Source organism: Chiloscyllium punctatum, chromosome 28 (assembly GCF_047496795.1).
Source record: "Chiloscyllium punctatum isolate Juve2018m chromosome 28, sChiPun1.3, whole genome shotgun sequence".
NCBI classification, from domain to species: domain Eukaryota; kingdom Metazoa; phylum Chordata; class Chondrichthyes; order Orectolobiformes; family Hemiscylliidae; genus Chiloscyllium; species Chiloscyllium punctatum.
In genome coordinates this window covers 83,898,492-83,914,183 of record NC_092766.1, presented here as the reverse complement: position 1 = coordinate 83,914,183, position 15,692 = coordinate 83,898,492, and the positions used below count along the sequence as shown (strand labels likewise).

The 15,692-nt window shown below is 43.2% G+C and overlaps 1 non-coding gene across 1 annotated transcript; it reads left to right on the top strand.

Annotated features, from left to right (window-relative positions):
- The first annotated feature begins 932 nt into the window (after positions 1-932).
- Positions 933-1,014, top strand: trnas-gcu (transfer RNA serine (anticodon GCU)). Its single transcript has one exon. It is a non-coding gene; the product is annotated as a tRNA-Ser (tRNA).
- Positions 1,015-15,692: the final 14,678 nt, after the last annotated feature.

The following is a 15,692-nucleotide window of genomic DNA, read 5'->3' as shown; positions in this document are numbered from 1 at the left end:
TTTTATTTTGTTTTGCATCTGTAGAAATCTTAAAATCTTCATCTTGAACAGACTCAATGACAGATCTCCATTGTGTCTCTGGCATCAAATTTCATAGTGCAAACTCCCTCTGAATTCTTCCACCGCATTCCGCTGTTTGGGAAGTGTTCCTGTTGTGGGAAATGCACTTCCCCGTGTGTCACGTGCTGCTCCCAGTATGCGCTCTGGCACTGCACTCATTTTCCTTCTGACACTTTCTCACTGTGTTGCTGTGATCATACAGTGACTTGGTGTCGCACAGTGCAGGAACATGATACACATCAAGGTTTTTGCATTGTTGAGTTCAATTGTCAGTTTAGCCTTATTTTGGATTTTGAAATTGCCTGTTCTGTACACAAGTGCGTGTCAAAAACATCTGAGTGGAAGTTAGGTCTTCGGAATAATGACATTGAGCAATATGCACTCTCCTCCAGTCTGGAAAACAATTCCTCACAGGCAATTTAATAGACAATAGACAGCAGGTGCAGGAGTAGGCCATTCTGCCCTTCGAGCCAGCACCACCATTCATTATGATCATGGCTGAACATCCTCAATCTGCATCCTGTTCCTGCCTTATTCCCATAACCCTTGATTCCACTATCCTTAAGAGCTCTATCCAACTCTTTATTGAAAGAACACCTCCTGCTGTCTCGGGTTCTTCATTCCGTTGACTTCAAATTTCACAGAATTCAACTGACCTTGTTACATAGTCATTTCCTCATTTTTGTTCAGATCAATGTGTGCACAGTGTGACAGTGGGAGTGCACTTGCCCCACAACCCAGGGGTCAGACCATCATCTTGGAACCGTACTGTGTTATTTCTCATTTCACCAACATCAGGGAGAAATATCTGCTGCTCTGCATAATTTACGAAATTCAATTATGCATAAGGTCATAGCTTTTTGAGCATCTGTGACGAGGTGGCCGAGAGGTTAAGGCGATGGACTGCTAATCTATTGTGCTCTGCACGCGTGGGTTCGACTTCCACTCTCGTCGCTGTCATCAAAGGCTTCCAATCGTGCGGTTTTCAGCTGTCGCATTGAAACTGGAACTCCAATGGTCAGTTTATATGCTTTGTCGCGATTACCAAATCTCAAGGAATAGTTTGTGCCGTTTGACTAAACTGCATTGAAATGTAGTTTGCTTTGGGATAATGAAAAGAAATGCGATTTTCTTTTTCATTTCAAGCTGCTGTGAACGTTTTTTCGTATGAAAGACATCCAGGAAAATCAAATACCGAGAGCTGCGAAGTGCATGTTTATGCAAAGGGATTCTTAATGAACTTTTTGTCAGATGAAATCTGGAAGAAGTTGAGTAGAAGTAATTCATCATGGTGAGAAGAGCACAGCGAGACAGCACAAAATAATGGAGATATTTCAAAGGGGCAGGGTGTGGGTTTAGGGGCACTGAGAACTGGGTGTAAATGCACAGTGGAGAATTGCCGCTGTGGGTGCCGTGCATGGGCACGGAGAGACTTACACATTGGTCTCGCCCTCGCCCCTTGCTCTCGCCATTGATGAATGCTGGACATAAGGCACAGATAAACACAAGATGTGGGAAGCAAGCTCCTTCTCGTTATGCACACACTGGATGCATCACATTGAACTATGAACAACTGGAGAAATCAGCATGTTACCTATAGGGAGTGAAACAAAACTGTGGATCAATAACCGCAGATTCATGCAACATAAACATGAAAAATGATTTAAAATGTAGGGTGTAGGGTTGCTCACTGAGCTGTAACTTTGATATCCAGACGTTTCATTACTTGGCTAGGTAACATCATCATCAGTGGCGACCTCCAATTGAAGCAAAGCTGTTGTCTCCTGCTTTCTATTTATATTTTTCTCCTCGATGGGGTTCCTGGGGTTTGTGGTGATGTCATTTCCTGTTCGTTTTCTGAGGGGTTGATGGATGGCATCTAGATCTAAGTGTTTGTTTATGGCATTGTGGTTGAAGTGCCAGGCCTCTAGGAATTCTCTGGCATATCTTTGGTTAGCCTGTTCCAGGATAGATGTGTTGTCCCAGTCGAAATAGTGGTATTTTTAATCCATATGTAGGGCTACGAAGGAGAGAAGGTCGTGTCTTTTTGTGGCTAGCTGGTGTTCGTATATCCTGGTGGCTAACTTTCTTCCTGTTTGTCTTACATAGTGTTGGTGGCAGTCCTTGCATGGAACTTTGTAGATGACGTTGGTTTTGTCCATGGGTTGAACTGTGTCTTTTAAGTTAGCTTTTGTTTGAGAGTGTTGGTGGGTTTGTGTACTACGAGGATTCCGAGTGGTCTGAATAGTCTGGCTGTCATTTCTGAAACTTCTTCGATGTATGGTAAGGTGGTTAGGGTTTCTGGCTGTGTTTGGTCTGCTTGTCGTGGTTTGTTCTTGAGGAATCTGCGAACTGTATTTTTGAGTATCTGTTCTTCTCGAATACGTTGAATAGGTCGTTCTCCTCTGTTTTCCGAAGTTCGTCTGTGCTGCAGTGTGTGGTGGCTCGTTGGAATAGTGTTCTGATACAGCTTCGTTTGTGTGTGTTGGGATGGTTGCTGGTGTAGTTAAGTATTTGGTCAGTGTTTGTTGGTTTTCTGTATACATAGGTTTGTAGTTCTCCGTTGTCCTTTCTTTCTACTGTGACGTTCAGGAATGCGAGTTTGTTGTCGGTTTCTTCCTCCTTGGTGAACTTTATGCCTGTGAAGGTGTTGTTGATGATGTCAAATGTCTCTTCTATCTTGTTTTGTTTTGTGATGACAAAGGTGTCATCTACGTAGCGGACCCAGATTTTTGGTTTGATTGTTGGTCGGGGTGTTTGTTCTAGTCTTTGCATAACCGCCTCTGCTATGAATCCTGATAGCGGAGATCTCATGGGTGTGCTGTTGGTTTGTTTGTAGATATGTTGTTGAAAGTGAAGTGGGTGGTGAGGCACAGGTTCACTAGCTTCATGATGTTTTCGTTGGTAATGTGATTGATGGTTGTTGGTGCGTCTGTGATGGTCTCTTCTAAAAGTGTGGTAAATGTTTCCTTTGCCAGGTCGATGTTGATGAAGGTGAACAGTGCTGTTATGTAGAATGAGATCGTTGCTTCTTCTTCCTCTATTTTGGTGTTTTTGATGATTTTTCGGAACTCCTGGGTGGAGTGGATGGAGTGCTGTGACTCTTCTATGAGGTATTCAGTCTTGCGTGTAGTCCTTTGGCCCGTCTGTAAGTTGGTGTTCCGGGTAATGAGACTATGGGTCTGAGGGGGGCCTCCTGGTTTATGGAGTCTTGGTAGTCCGATTCGACTTGGGAAACACCTTGATCCTGGGACAGTCTAAGCAAAGACTTGCCAGAAAATTCCCAAAGGCCTGGCACTCCAACCACAACGCCATAAACAAGCACATAGATCTACATGCCATCTATCAACCCCGCAGAAAACAAACCGGAAATGACATCACCACAAACCGCAGGAACCCCATCCAGGAGAAAGATATAAATAGAAAGCAAGAGACAACAGCTTCCCCTCACATGGAGGTCGCCACTGATGGTGTTACCTAGCCAGGTAATGAAACGTCTGGATATCATACCTACAGCTCAGCGAGCAAACCTACATCTTAAACCTCAACCTGAGTTAGAAACCTTCACAATCCTTGCGATTTAAAGTGTCTATACGCATATCAGTAATAGACTTTTTGATATAATACCCGTCTGGTTGAAAGAAGAAGACACCACATTTCAAGATGGATGACAACGTTACCAGTGTTGTTTTGAAATTGAGATCTTTTTGATCATTTAACACAGTGAACAAGTTCATTTTAAATAATGCAAACTACATTCTCTCACCTGGAATAAAAGTGTGTTTTGAATACAAACATTGTCCTTGTTAACTCGCAGTTAATCAACATGAAAAATAGGATGTAATTTTTATTAAGCATACATCAATTAGCACCATTATCTTACTTCGGATGGACTGCAGTATGCACATGCGAAATAAGGTTTAAGAAAGAATGACTTTTGGAAATAATGATTTGGTGATGACTAAAAATAATATTCGGTTCTCATGATGTGGTTATTCCACCATTGGTCCAGTGGTGGGGATGTTCAGTGGGCAGTATTTCTATGATGGTATAGAAGTATGTGAGCTGCCAGGGATGGGATCTCCCACTTCATTTGGAGCAGCGTCTTTTGACGTGGACCAGAGAGCATTGTGACATCAGTCTGGGAGCTCCAACCACTCCTGGAACAGCTTCAGTTGACATGGAGCAGCAGGGAGCATTGGAACATCCGAATGCAAGATCTAACCATATTTGGAGCAGCTTCAGATGACATGAAGCAAGGAGCTTTGCGAGATCCGTCTGGGAGTTCCACTCTCACCTGGAGCAGCTTTTAATGACATGTAGCAGCAGGGAGCATTGGGACATCAGAGTGATACATCCAACCTCAACTAGACTGCTTCTATTGATATGGAGGAGGGAACATTGGGACATCAGACTGGGAGCTCCAATCTCACAAGGATCAGCGTTTAATGACATATAGCAGCTGGGAGCATTGGGACATCAGAGTGGTAGGTCTAGCCTGAGCTGCACCACTTCTACTAACATGGAGCAAGGAGCATTGGGACATCAGACTGGGAGCTCCAACCACACAAGGACCACCTTTTAGTGACATGTAACAGCTGGGAGCATTGGGACATCAGAGTGGTAGGTCTAAACTCAACTGCACCACTGGTAATGACATGGAACAGGGAGCATTGGGACATCAAACTGGGAGCTCCAACTTCAAGTAAAGCAGCTTCTATTGACATGGAGCAGCAAGGAGCATTGTAACGTCATGTTGGGAGCTCCAACATCACCTGGAGAAGCTTGTATTTACATGGAAGAGGAGGGAGCATTGGGATATTAGGCTGGGGGAAAGGATATTCAACTATTTTAATCTAAAGTAAAATATGTTTCGACACCTCATATGTTAATTGATTTATGAAGAATCTTCCCGGGAAAATAATTAATTCTTTAGATAGTAAAGACAAGTCCTGCAAATATTCAACTCAGGAAACGCATTGGTACAGAGAGAAATGGGAGTGATGCTTCATGTCTTTGTCTTTTCATTTCTGGCCGACTCTGCGCTGGATTACATCATCGGAAGGACGTTTTCACTCATTTCCTGCAAATTCGGACAGGTCATTAACGATATCTAAATATAAAAATTAATGGGAATATGCAATGTTATGATTAGGCTGGAGTTTACCTCAAATTATGGTGAAAACGCATCAAAGTCAGTTGCAATTTCTAAGATCGGCAGTGACCTCATTGATTGGCTGATCAGATTGTGAATGCTCGTTGTTTTGAGGCCAAATTGAAGTGAATCATGATGGTGATTATCTTTGTTCTTTGTTCACCTTGTGACTGTTACTGTTATTGCTCATGTCCTTGTTAACACCAGAGCTCTGCAGCGTGTAAAATCTCGGCTGTGCATCTGGCCATTGGTGCAACCATTCGAAGAGCTGGCTCCGGATCAGGCAGTTGTAAGTTCGACTTTTACTTTGCACAAGCGCATTGTGGAGATTCATCACAAATCCAACCTAATCACTTTTGTTATGCTGTTGTGGATAATATTTGAAATTTTCATCTCCACGAATGAAAGTTCTTTCACTGTCTTCGATCAGTTAAACATTACCAAGAGCTATCAGAGTAAAAATAACACAGCACCAGATTGTATCGAACAGAGTTATTTGGAAGCACCAGTGTTCCATGCACTGCTTCGTCATCAGGTGTTTGTCAACTGTTGGAATCTAAAATGGCTTTGTGTGATTATTAAATGTATCCACCCCAGTCCAACACCAACACCTCCAAGTCATGGGTACCGTCGACACCACGAACGGATCGGTTAAAGTCCAAATGATCTTCCAAAAGTTCGCGCATATTGACACACACACCAAGTTTCTGCAGAAAAACACCCACTTGATGAAGGAGCGGCTCTCCTAAAGCTAGTGCTTCCAAATAAACCTGCTGGACTCTGCCCTGATATTGTGTAATTTTTAACTTTGTCTACTCAACTCAAACACTGGCACTTCCATATCATAGACAACACCAGTCATGTCCCACTGTTGTCAGAGAAGGCAATCCTGGAATAGCCCAATACATTGCTCATGGGTACGTTTCGTTTTCAGAAACCAAAGCACTTAGTCGCTGCAGCTCCGATGGATGAAAAGCACAGAAAAGAAATAGCTGAGACTCAGTTTTGACATTATTTTGAAATTCTTTGGAAAGTGGAATCAGAGGAGAATGAAGGATTAACTGTCTGACTATGCAGAGAGAGGGAAGGCACTTTTCCCTTCTTTGATGAGCTGGGGTATTGACTGATCTCAGGCATGGAACAGATTCCTGGTAGAGCTGCGCTCTCTGCATCAGGAACAAGAAGTCCTGATTTCCTGAACGGTCATGAAACCCAGGGCACTCAGTTAAAGCGCTGAATACTAACCACTAGACCACCAGGGATGAGGGCAGAAGCAGGTGCACCGTTTCTTCATAACTCAGTTTTTGGAATTATGTCACTGCAGATATGTTTCCCCTCAAAAACGATTGAATTATCGAGTGTTTACAGCACAGAAATGGGTCCCTTCATCTCATTTCCCAGCACTTGGTCTGTAACATTGTAAGCTCTGACGTTTCACCTGAATACTAATTTCTCTGGTACGTTTTAATCTCGTAAAACGCAATAAGTGGGATTAAAGATTGAGATGGAAACTGAACCCCATTTTTACCCATAGACTGAAGCACGCAGACACATTTCCCCAAGTGTGACACAGGCCTCGGGAGAAAACAAGGAGAAAGTAAGATTTCATCGACTGGTCTGATGTTGTCCCGTTTCAGAGATCAACACCAATGTCTGGTTACAGCAAAGAAAGGAAGCATTCAGCCCCTCCCGTCCCAGTGTTCTTTGCCCATTGTTTCCCCATTACTCTGTAGTTTATACTGCCTCACCTCGTTCTTGCTGCCAAACTTGATCACTGCTCACGCCCGCTATTTCCTGTCCTGCCAAACGGTTTGCCTCAAGTTCTTGGAATGAAAAACAGGAATCGCCTATTTCAAGCACTTTTCTAGTTTACAAGGACAGTTTTATCACCACTGAGCAAGCACATTGCCAGCTCAGAGAGAAGGTCTCATCCTTTAGAAACTGAAATGCAAAGATGATTGGATAGCCTCAGTATTGTAAACCAACCAACAAGACCGGAATTGGGCCGAGGGGATCACGCACAGAAGGATGGGAGAATAGAATGGCGAATCTCATGGTGTCCAGGGTGATGTTAACAGAAATCTTCCCTGGTAGTATAGTGATGAGGATTCAGTGATTTCACTGTCATGGCTTGTTAAAGGGTAACGTGTCCAGTAATCAACATGAAATACTGCCTGATATTTTGAAGCAGAATGATGTTGTGCAGCAGAAGGAATCGTTTCCCTGCATGACCTAATAAGAGAGCTCAGAAGAGCCAGGAGCAGACATGAGAGCCAGGAGGATACATTAGAAGTTGTTGGCGGATAGGATCAGGGTTAACCCTAAGGCTTTCCATAGGTATGTCAGGAAGAAAAGAATGACGAGAGTTATATTAGGGCCAATCAAGAATAATAGTGGAAAGTTGTGTGTGGAGTCAGAGGAGACATGGGAAACATTAAATAAATATTTTTCCACAGTGTTCACTATATAAAATGAAAATGTTGGCGAGGAAGATACAGAGATACTTGCATCTCGACTCGAAGAGATTGAGGTTCACAGGGAAGAGGTATTAGAAATACTGTAGAGTGTAAAAATTGACAAGTCCTCTGGGCCAGATGGGATCTATCCTAGAATCCTCTGGGAAGCAAAGGAAGAGATTGCCGAGCCAGTGCCATTGATCCAGAAATCATCATTATCTACAGGAATAGGACTGGTGGATTGCAAATGTGGTTCCCTTGTTCAGGAAGGGTCGTAGAGACAACCCTGGTAATTACAGACCAGTGAGTCTCACTTCAGTTGTTGGTAAAGCGTTGGAAAAGATTATAAGAGATAGGATTTATAATCATCTAGAAAAGAATAATCTGGTCAGGGACAGTCAGCATGGTTTTGTAAAGGTCGTGCCTAACGAATCTTATGAGTTTTTTGACAAAGTGACCAAACAGGTAGATGAGAGTAAGCAGGTTGATGTTCTGTATATGGATTTCAGCAAGGTGTTCGATAAGATTCCCACAGTAGGCTATTATACAAAATGTGGAGGAATGGGATTGTGGGAGACATAGCAGTTTGAATCAGTAATTGGCTCGCTCAAAGAAAACAGAGTGTTGTAGTTGATGCAACATGTTCATCTTGGTGTCCAGTTACGAGCGGCATTCCGCAAGGGTCGATGTTGGGTCCAGGGCTATTCGTCATTTTTATAAATGACCTGGATGAGGGCTTAGAAGGTTGGGTTAGTAAATTTGCGGGCAACACTATGGTTGGTGGAGTTGTGGATCGTGACGAAGGATGTAGTAGGTTGCGGAGAGACATAGATAGGATGCAGAGCTGGGCTGAGAGGTGGCAAATTGAGTTTAATGTGGACAAGTGTGAGGTGATACACTTTGGACGGAGTAATCGGAATGCAAAGTACTGGGCTAATGGTAAGATTCTTGGGAGTGCAGATGAGCAGAGAGATCTCGGTGTCCATGTACACACATCCCTGAAAGTTGCCACTCAGATTGACAGGGTTGTTAAGAAGGAAAACAGTGTTTTGGCCTTTACTAATAGAGGGATTGAGTTCTGGAATCAGAAGGTTATGCTGCAGCTGTACAAAGATCTGGTACGGCCACATTTGAAGTATTGTCAACAGTTCTGGTCCCGCATTATAAGAAGGATGTTGTCGCTTTGGAAAGAGTGCAGAGGGGATTTTCTAGCCTGTTGCCTGGTATGGATGGAATGTATTATGAGGGAAGACTGAGGGCCTTGAGGCTGTCCTCGTTGGAGAGATGACTGAGAGGTGACTTAATAGAGACATACAAGATAATCAGAGGTTTAGATAGGGTGGACAGGGAGAGTTTTTTTCCAAGTTTGGGGACGGCAAACACGAGGGTCACAACTTTAAAGTGAGGGGAGAAAGGTATAAGACAGTTGTCAGAGGTAGTTTCTTTACTCAGAGAGTAGTTAGGACATGAAATGCTTTGCCTGTAACGGTGGTCGATTCGCCAAGATTAAGTGCATTTAAGTCGTCATTGGAGAGGCATATGGACGTACATGGAATAGTGTAATGGGATGGGCTTCAGATTAGTATGACAGGGCTGCGCAACATCGATGGTCGAAGGGCCTGTACTGCACTCTCATGTTCTATGTTCTATATGCTACAGTTCCAAATCAGCAATGTCATTGGCAATTGCCTGACGTTCAATCAGTTTAAAACAAGAACGGAGGGGTCGTCAGGAAAACGGAAGGGGAATAGTGGTTTGTGAGAGTTAACTACATGCCTCGTGCAGCCAGGTTCAATGTAGATAATGAATATCGGTTTTCCTGTTTAACTTGGTATACTGATCACTTCGGATCAATTACCCAATATTGTCTGCCCTTTGTGTGCTGTTCTTTGTACATTTCACCTCGCTTCAGTGCTCCGGGGCACCACGCTTTTTTTAAAATTTGGCACGTTTTACTCAGGTCTGTTTTGCAGCTTCATATTAAGGCCAACAATTTTAGGAACAAATACTCACCATTCAGACCACCAAGTCTGTTCCACTATTGAATGGTTTCATATCTGATCTGTTAACCTTGAACTGCACTTTCTTGCCTTTTGCCATAATGCTTGATGTCTTTGCTGTTTGAAGATCTACCGATCTCAGCCTCATTACACCTAATGACACTTCCTCAACAGCCTTCTGCTCCAAGAAAGTCCACTGATACGGAACTGTCTGAGAGAATAAATGCTTCTTCGTCTCTATTTTAATTGTGAGATCCGCATTCTAATACAAAGTTAAAAATCGCACAACACCAGGTCATAGTCCAACAAGTTTAATGGAAGCAATAGCGTTTGGAGAGCTGCTCCTTCATCAGGTGGTTGTGGAGTACACAGTGGTAAGGTACAGAATGTATAGCGAACGGTTACAGTGTAATGTCACTGAAATTATACATTGGAAAAATACCTTGATTGCTTGTTAAGTCTTCCATTTGTTAGAATGACTATGTTAGGTTCATTTCTTTCTTATGTAAATCGAAAAACTTTCTTTTCACAGTTACATTCTCAGGTGGGCTTTACCAATTAGTGTCAGCACAGATAATATGTTGAAGGTGCGAGTCCCTGTGTGCTGCGTCCATGCCATAATGTTTAGACTGACGCTCATCTAAACAAAAACCAACACTCTACAGGCAAGAATGCCTTAAGACATGGTACATTGGTGAAGCTGAGCAGAGGCTACAACAACGGAATCGGCGCTGCACATCAATCAACAGACAGGTGTCACCTTCCCAGTTGGAGAGCACTTCAGTGATCCAGGACATTCGACCTTTGATCTTCGGGTGACAATCCTACAAGGCGGTCTTCGGAACAGGCAGCAGCTAAAAGTGCCCCCGCAGACTGGTACCCATGGTCATTGGGTTCATGTCACAGTACAGGTGATCCTATTGCCCTATCTACAAACAGAGACCCTCCTACACGAGTGCGCACGCGTGAGCGCGCGCGCTCACACACACACACACACACGACTGTGTGGGGTGAATTTGTACTTACAGAGTTACATTGTACGTTGCTCAAAAACTGCATGACTCCATGTAAGTCTCTGGTAACTCATTTTTATAAATTAGAATCAGTCTAAATATTATGGAACAGACAGCAGCACAGGGGGGCAGACACCAGTTGTTAAACATCACCTGAGAATGAAACTTTAAAATAAAAAAGCTTTGCACTTTACATATGAAAGAAGTGAAGCTCACATGGTCATTCTAACAGATCGGAGACTTAGCAAACAATCAAGGTATTTTTCAATGCACAATTTCAGTTACGACACTATCCGAGTGAATCTCTCCTGCAACTCTCCCAGTGCGACTCATCCCTGGACAATTCTAGCAATGAGCCGAATGAACATATTTCTATTCTGTAACAGCATCGGGGGTGGCGCTGCAGCATTTATTGCCTTCCAGTTTGGAGTCACGTGGACGCCAGACCAGATAAGGACGGTTGTTTCCTTCCCTCAAGGACGTCAGTGAAACACATGGGTTTTTCATACAACGTATTCTTAATTCTAGGCATTTATTGCATTCACAAACTATCATCGTCGTGGCGTGGTGAGAATCCAACCCTTCTCCCCAGAATATTACCTGGCTTTGATGTGTTAACAATCCAGCGATAATACCACTAGGCTATCGCAGAAATCCCTCACGGGGGATCTTTTCCAATAGAGTCTCTTTTCCCCAATTATTCCTTATGCCCTTTTATTGAGCCTCACACTCCAATAATCTCTTGTCCATGTCAGTAAAAGCTGCTAAAAGTGAATTGATGTCACAGCCACGATATCCAAACGGATCGAATGATTTGAAGGTGCCAATGAAGAGATTGGGGCAACAGTGAGTGCAACGGCACAGACTGGATGGGATCAACGTGAAAGTGTATGTTAGATTGTGCAATGCCTCAGTCAAATGGGACGCGAGACGGAAAAGAGAGTTAGGGAGAGTGCGAGGGAGAGACATCTTCGAGAACTTTTGGGTTAAAATCCTGATACATGAAACGTAGAAATATCAGAGAACAAAATTCGATGGAAAACCGATCATCACCTCGGAGAATATTATCTTGTAAAAACGATTAATTTCTGACCGTGTTTCACCAAAAGTAAAACTTTGAGAGAACTGACTGCCATGATGTGGATTCTAGCCGAGGTCGCTGCAATCGCAACATAAAATTCGAACTACTAAACGGTTACAGCATTCCACATAGCACGCTTGCAAACTGTAACCTGTATGGTAGCAGAGGAAATGTCAGGAAGAATGTACAATATCAGGACATAGCGACAGGCATGTGGGAAAGCAGAATGAACCGAATCTTTAACTTTAGCGTCCCCAGAGACTGTGGAGATTCCATGAATGAGCGTACAGGAGAATGGGATTAATGAAACTCTCCAAACTCTTGGGAGATTGCAGAATATTGTTGAAACGTATGCTTCAATATCATTATATATGAACTTCGGCTACTTCATCACTTTGCCCACACAAGGCAGGACCAATTGCTGCATGAAATCACACATAATCCTAGTTCCAGAACCGGAATCAGAGAAACTGTATGAAGCATGCACGAAGATCCAATTGGAAACTGGGATGGAATGACAGGAGAGAGGCGCATGTATTTCCGAGGTTGGGACAGCTCCTGCTCAAAAGCGGGGCGGAAGGGAATACTTGCCCCCATTTATAATATTATGACCATAAACAGTACATGTTGCTGAGACAGCCGATTGGCGCATCCAAAGAGTGTGGAGACTTTAACTTTGGGGTGGCAAGGTTCGAAATTTCATTTTCCCATTTGGATCATTGGTTTTGACATTGGCATCTGCTTTTGTTCGCATCAGCTCAGAATCAGCTTCTTGTTCCCAATAAATACTGCAACCAGGAGAAGGTGGTGTTGTGGTTATATAATAAACTACTCATCCCTGGGGACTCACACACGGAACTGGTAATGTTAAAGTTTGATGAATAAAACCTGGAATGGAAGCCTGACCTCAGGAACAGAGAACATGACTTTAATTTCTTGCAATCCCATTCATGCATGTCACTTATATAGGGGATGCTACCATCTTTACCCAATCCTGCCTACTTGTGTCTCCAGGACCTGAAGCAAATAGCTGACCCTTAATCCGAGAATGACGACCGTGTGGGACACTATCCCTCTGAAGCACATCCTCTTCAGACCCACACTCCATACCTGTTCAGTCCCTTCATTTCCCATGGCTGATCCCAGTAACCTACACACCTTCAGACTGTGGGAGGAAACTCACACAAGCAAGAAGAGAATGTGCAAACTGAACACAGTCACACGACACTGGGATCGAATCCATATCTTTTGTGCAGAGAGGCAGCAGCGAATCAGGAAGAACAACAAATGCTGTCCTGACCAGCGACATCCACACCCTGTGGATATATCAGGAAGAATAAAAACACATTCACAACATGGACAACGGTACTTGCGTCTGCATGGACATGATTTGAACCAATCGTTCATCCTGAGTAGATACAAAGACAACGATATCACAGAGAAATCAGCGCAATGCCGGATTCAATTACCTGCTGAAGTGGAATCTCAACTACTCAGTCAAACTGGGGACAGGCTATTCAACAGTCCCGTGTGTGGGAAGGGCTCAATGAGCAGAAGAACCTCCACAGTAACCAACAAGCTTACATATCCCAGAAGGAGATCAATTAAACTGTCAATGCTGCTGTTAATCCCAACCAGCTGCCAGTTTCATAGCGTCAAAGTCATAGACTCACACAGCATGAAAACAGGCCTTTCTGTCCTACCAGGTCATACTGAACATAATGCCAAACTAGACGAGTCGCATCTGATGGCTCTTGCAACTGCTGAGGGTTAACAATGCCTTTGTGATATTATTACTGCATTGTTAATATGAATGTACAGATATAATTCTGTGGACACGGGTTCAAACCCTGGCAAGGCAGATGCTGGAATTTTATTTCAATAATTCCTGGAGTCTAATGATGATGTTGAATCAGTTGTTGTAGATCTGATTCACTAATGCCTCATAGGGAAGGAAACTCAAAGTTTGGGAGAAGATTTGTAGCTCGGGTGCTCGTTGTTGTGGTTTTGTTCGCCGACCTGGGAATTTGTCTTGCAAACGTTTCGTCCCCTGTCTAGGTGAGATCCTCAGTGCTTGGGAGCCTCCTGTGAAGCGCTTCTGTGCTGTTTCCTCCGGCATTTGTAGTGGCCTGTCTCTGCTGCTTCCGGTTGTCAGTTCGAGCTGACCGCTGTAGTGGCCGGTATATTGGGTCCAGGTCAATGTGTTTGTTGATAGAGTCTGTGGATGAGTGCCATGCCTCTAGGAATTCCCTGGCTGTTCTCTGTTTGGCTTGCCCTATAATGGTAGTGTTGTCCCAGTCGAATTCATGTTGCTTGTCGTCTGTGTCTGGCTGGTATGTGACTCCAGATCCATAATATCGTGGTTGATTCTGATCTTCCCTCTGTGCAATAAATTATGTACTAGGCATGAATGAATAGCTTTTGTTAATCCCACTGATACTTTCCAATTCATTTATCGGTCCAAATATCCTGTAAATATTACAAATGTACTTTCATTCATCACTGCCTCAGGAAGTGAATTGCACACATAAACCATCCTCTGTTAAAAAAGCCTCTCATGTCTAATTTTAAATCCCTCTTTTCAATTTAAACATTTTCCCTCTCGTATTGAAGTCCCCCCTCCTTGGAGAAAAGACAGTTACAGTTAACTCGAGCCGAACTCTCAATAATTTTTACATTTCTATCACGTCGCCTTTCAACCTCCAGTGCATAGAGAGAAAATATTCTCAGCCTATCCAACCTTTCGTTATAACACAAACCTTCCCCACTAGCCATACGCAGGTATACCTGTTCTAAACCTACTCCAGCTGAATAATTTCCTTGCTTTTACTGGGCGGCAAGAACTGGACACAGTATTCCAGAAGACGCATCACCCAATGTCCTATTCAACTTCAACATAACGTACCAACCCCTCCGCTCAAAGGACTGCGCAACGAAGGCGAGATGACATTTTTTAACCATTCTGTCTATATATGAAGCAAACTAAAATTAATTATGTACTTGCATTCCTGGCCTGTGTGTTCCATAGCACGATGCGACGCCCGATCATTAATTGTATAAGCCCTACTCTTATTTGATGTAGCAAAATGCAATACCTTCCATTTATCCAGATTGAACTTCATGTGACATTTTTCAGCCCAAAGACGCAATGGATTAAGATCCTTCTGGAATCTTAGATCACCTTCTTTATAGTCTCCAATTCTGCTGACCTCTGCAATCTTATGAACCATGGCTTCTATGAGTTCGATTGTTTTCTCGTATAGGTCAATGATTTATACTTATTTGTCGTGGCCATCATTTAGCAGTTTACAAATCAGGTAACAATTAGTCATGTCGTTAACCATGAGGAAGAAAGCCATAGACTGCAGGGAGATTGGAAACAATTGTCAAGAAAATGTGCTGAAAGGAATTCAATCCAGTGAAGTGGGTGATAATGAATTTGAGGACGTACAATGAGAAAAGTGTGAATACAGAGTGGTTTAAAGTAATAAAAGAGAAATTGGAGTAGATATTCACGAATGTTTGAAGGTGATTGGACAAGGGATTGTAGGGGGTAGTGTAATTTTTAAACGGTTAGCTGCCTTTTAGTCTTTTCTACCTCATAGTAAACACAAGCAGACACTCGAAACTGTTGCCGGACCTCCCCAACGTTTATATGAATGAAACAGTTGTAACAGCTTTCCTCGATAGTTGAGAGACCGCCCTTAACCACAGTTGTACAACATCATCCATATAAGGGAAGAACGGGAAGCTCAAACACTGATTGGCCAAGTGAATAACAAAATAATCGCAGGCACCAGAACCCAAATAAGGAAAACAGTGGGGAATCCTAGCACTCGTTGGTCAAGGCAGCAGTAGTAGACCCAGCCCACATATACATGTATATAATGCGTGGAGATTACTATGCTTGTGTGTGTGTACCTTTGG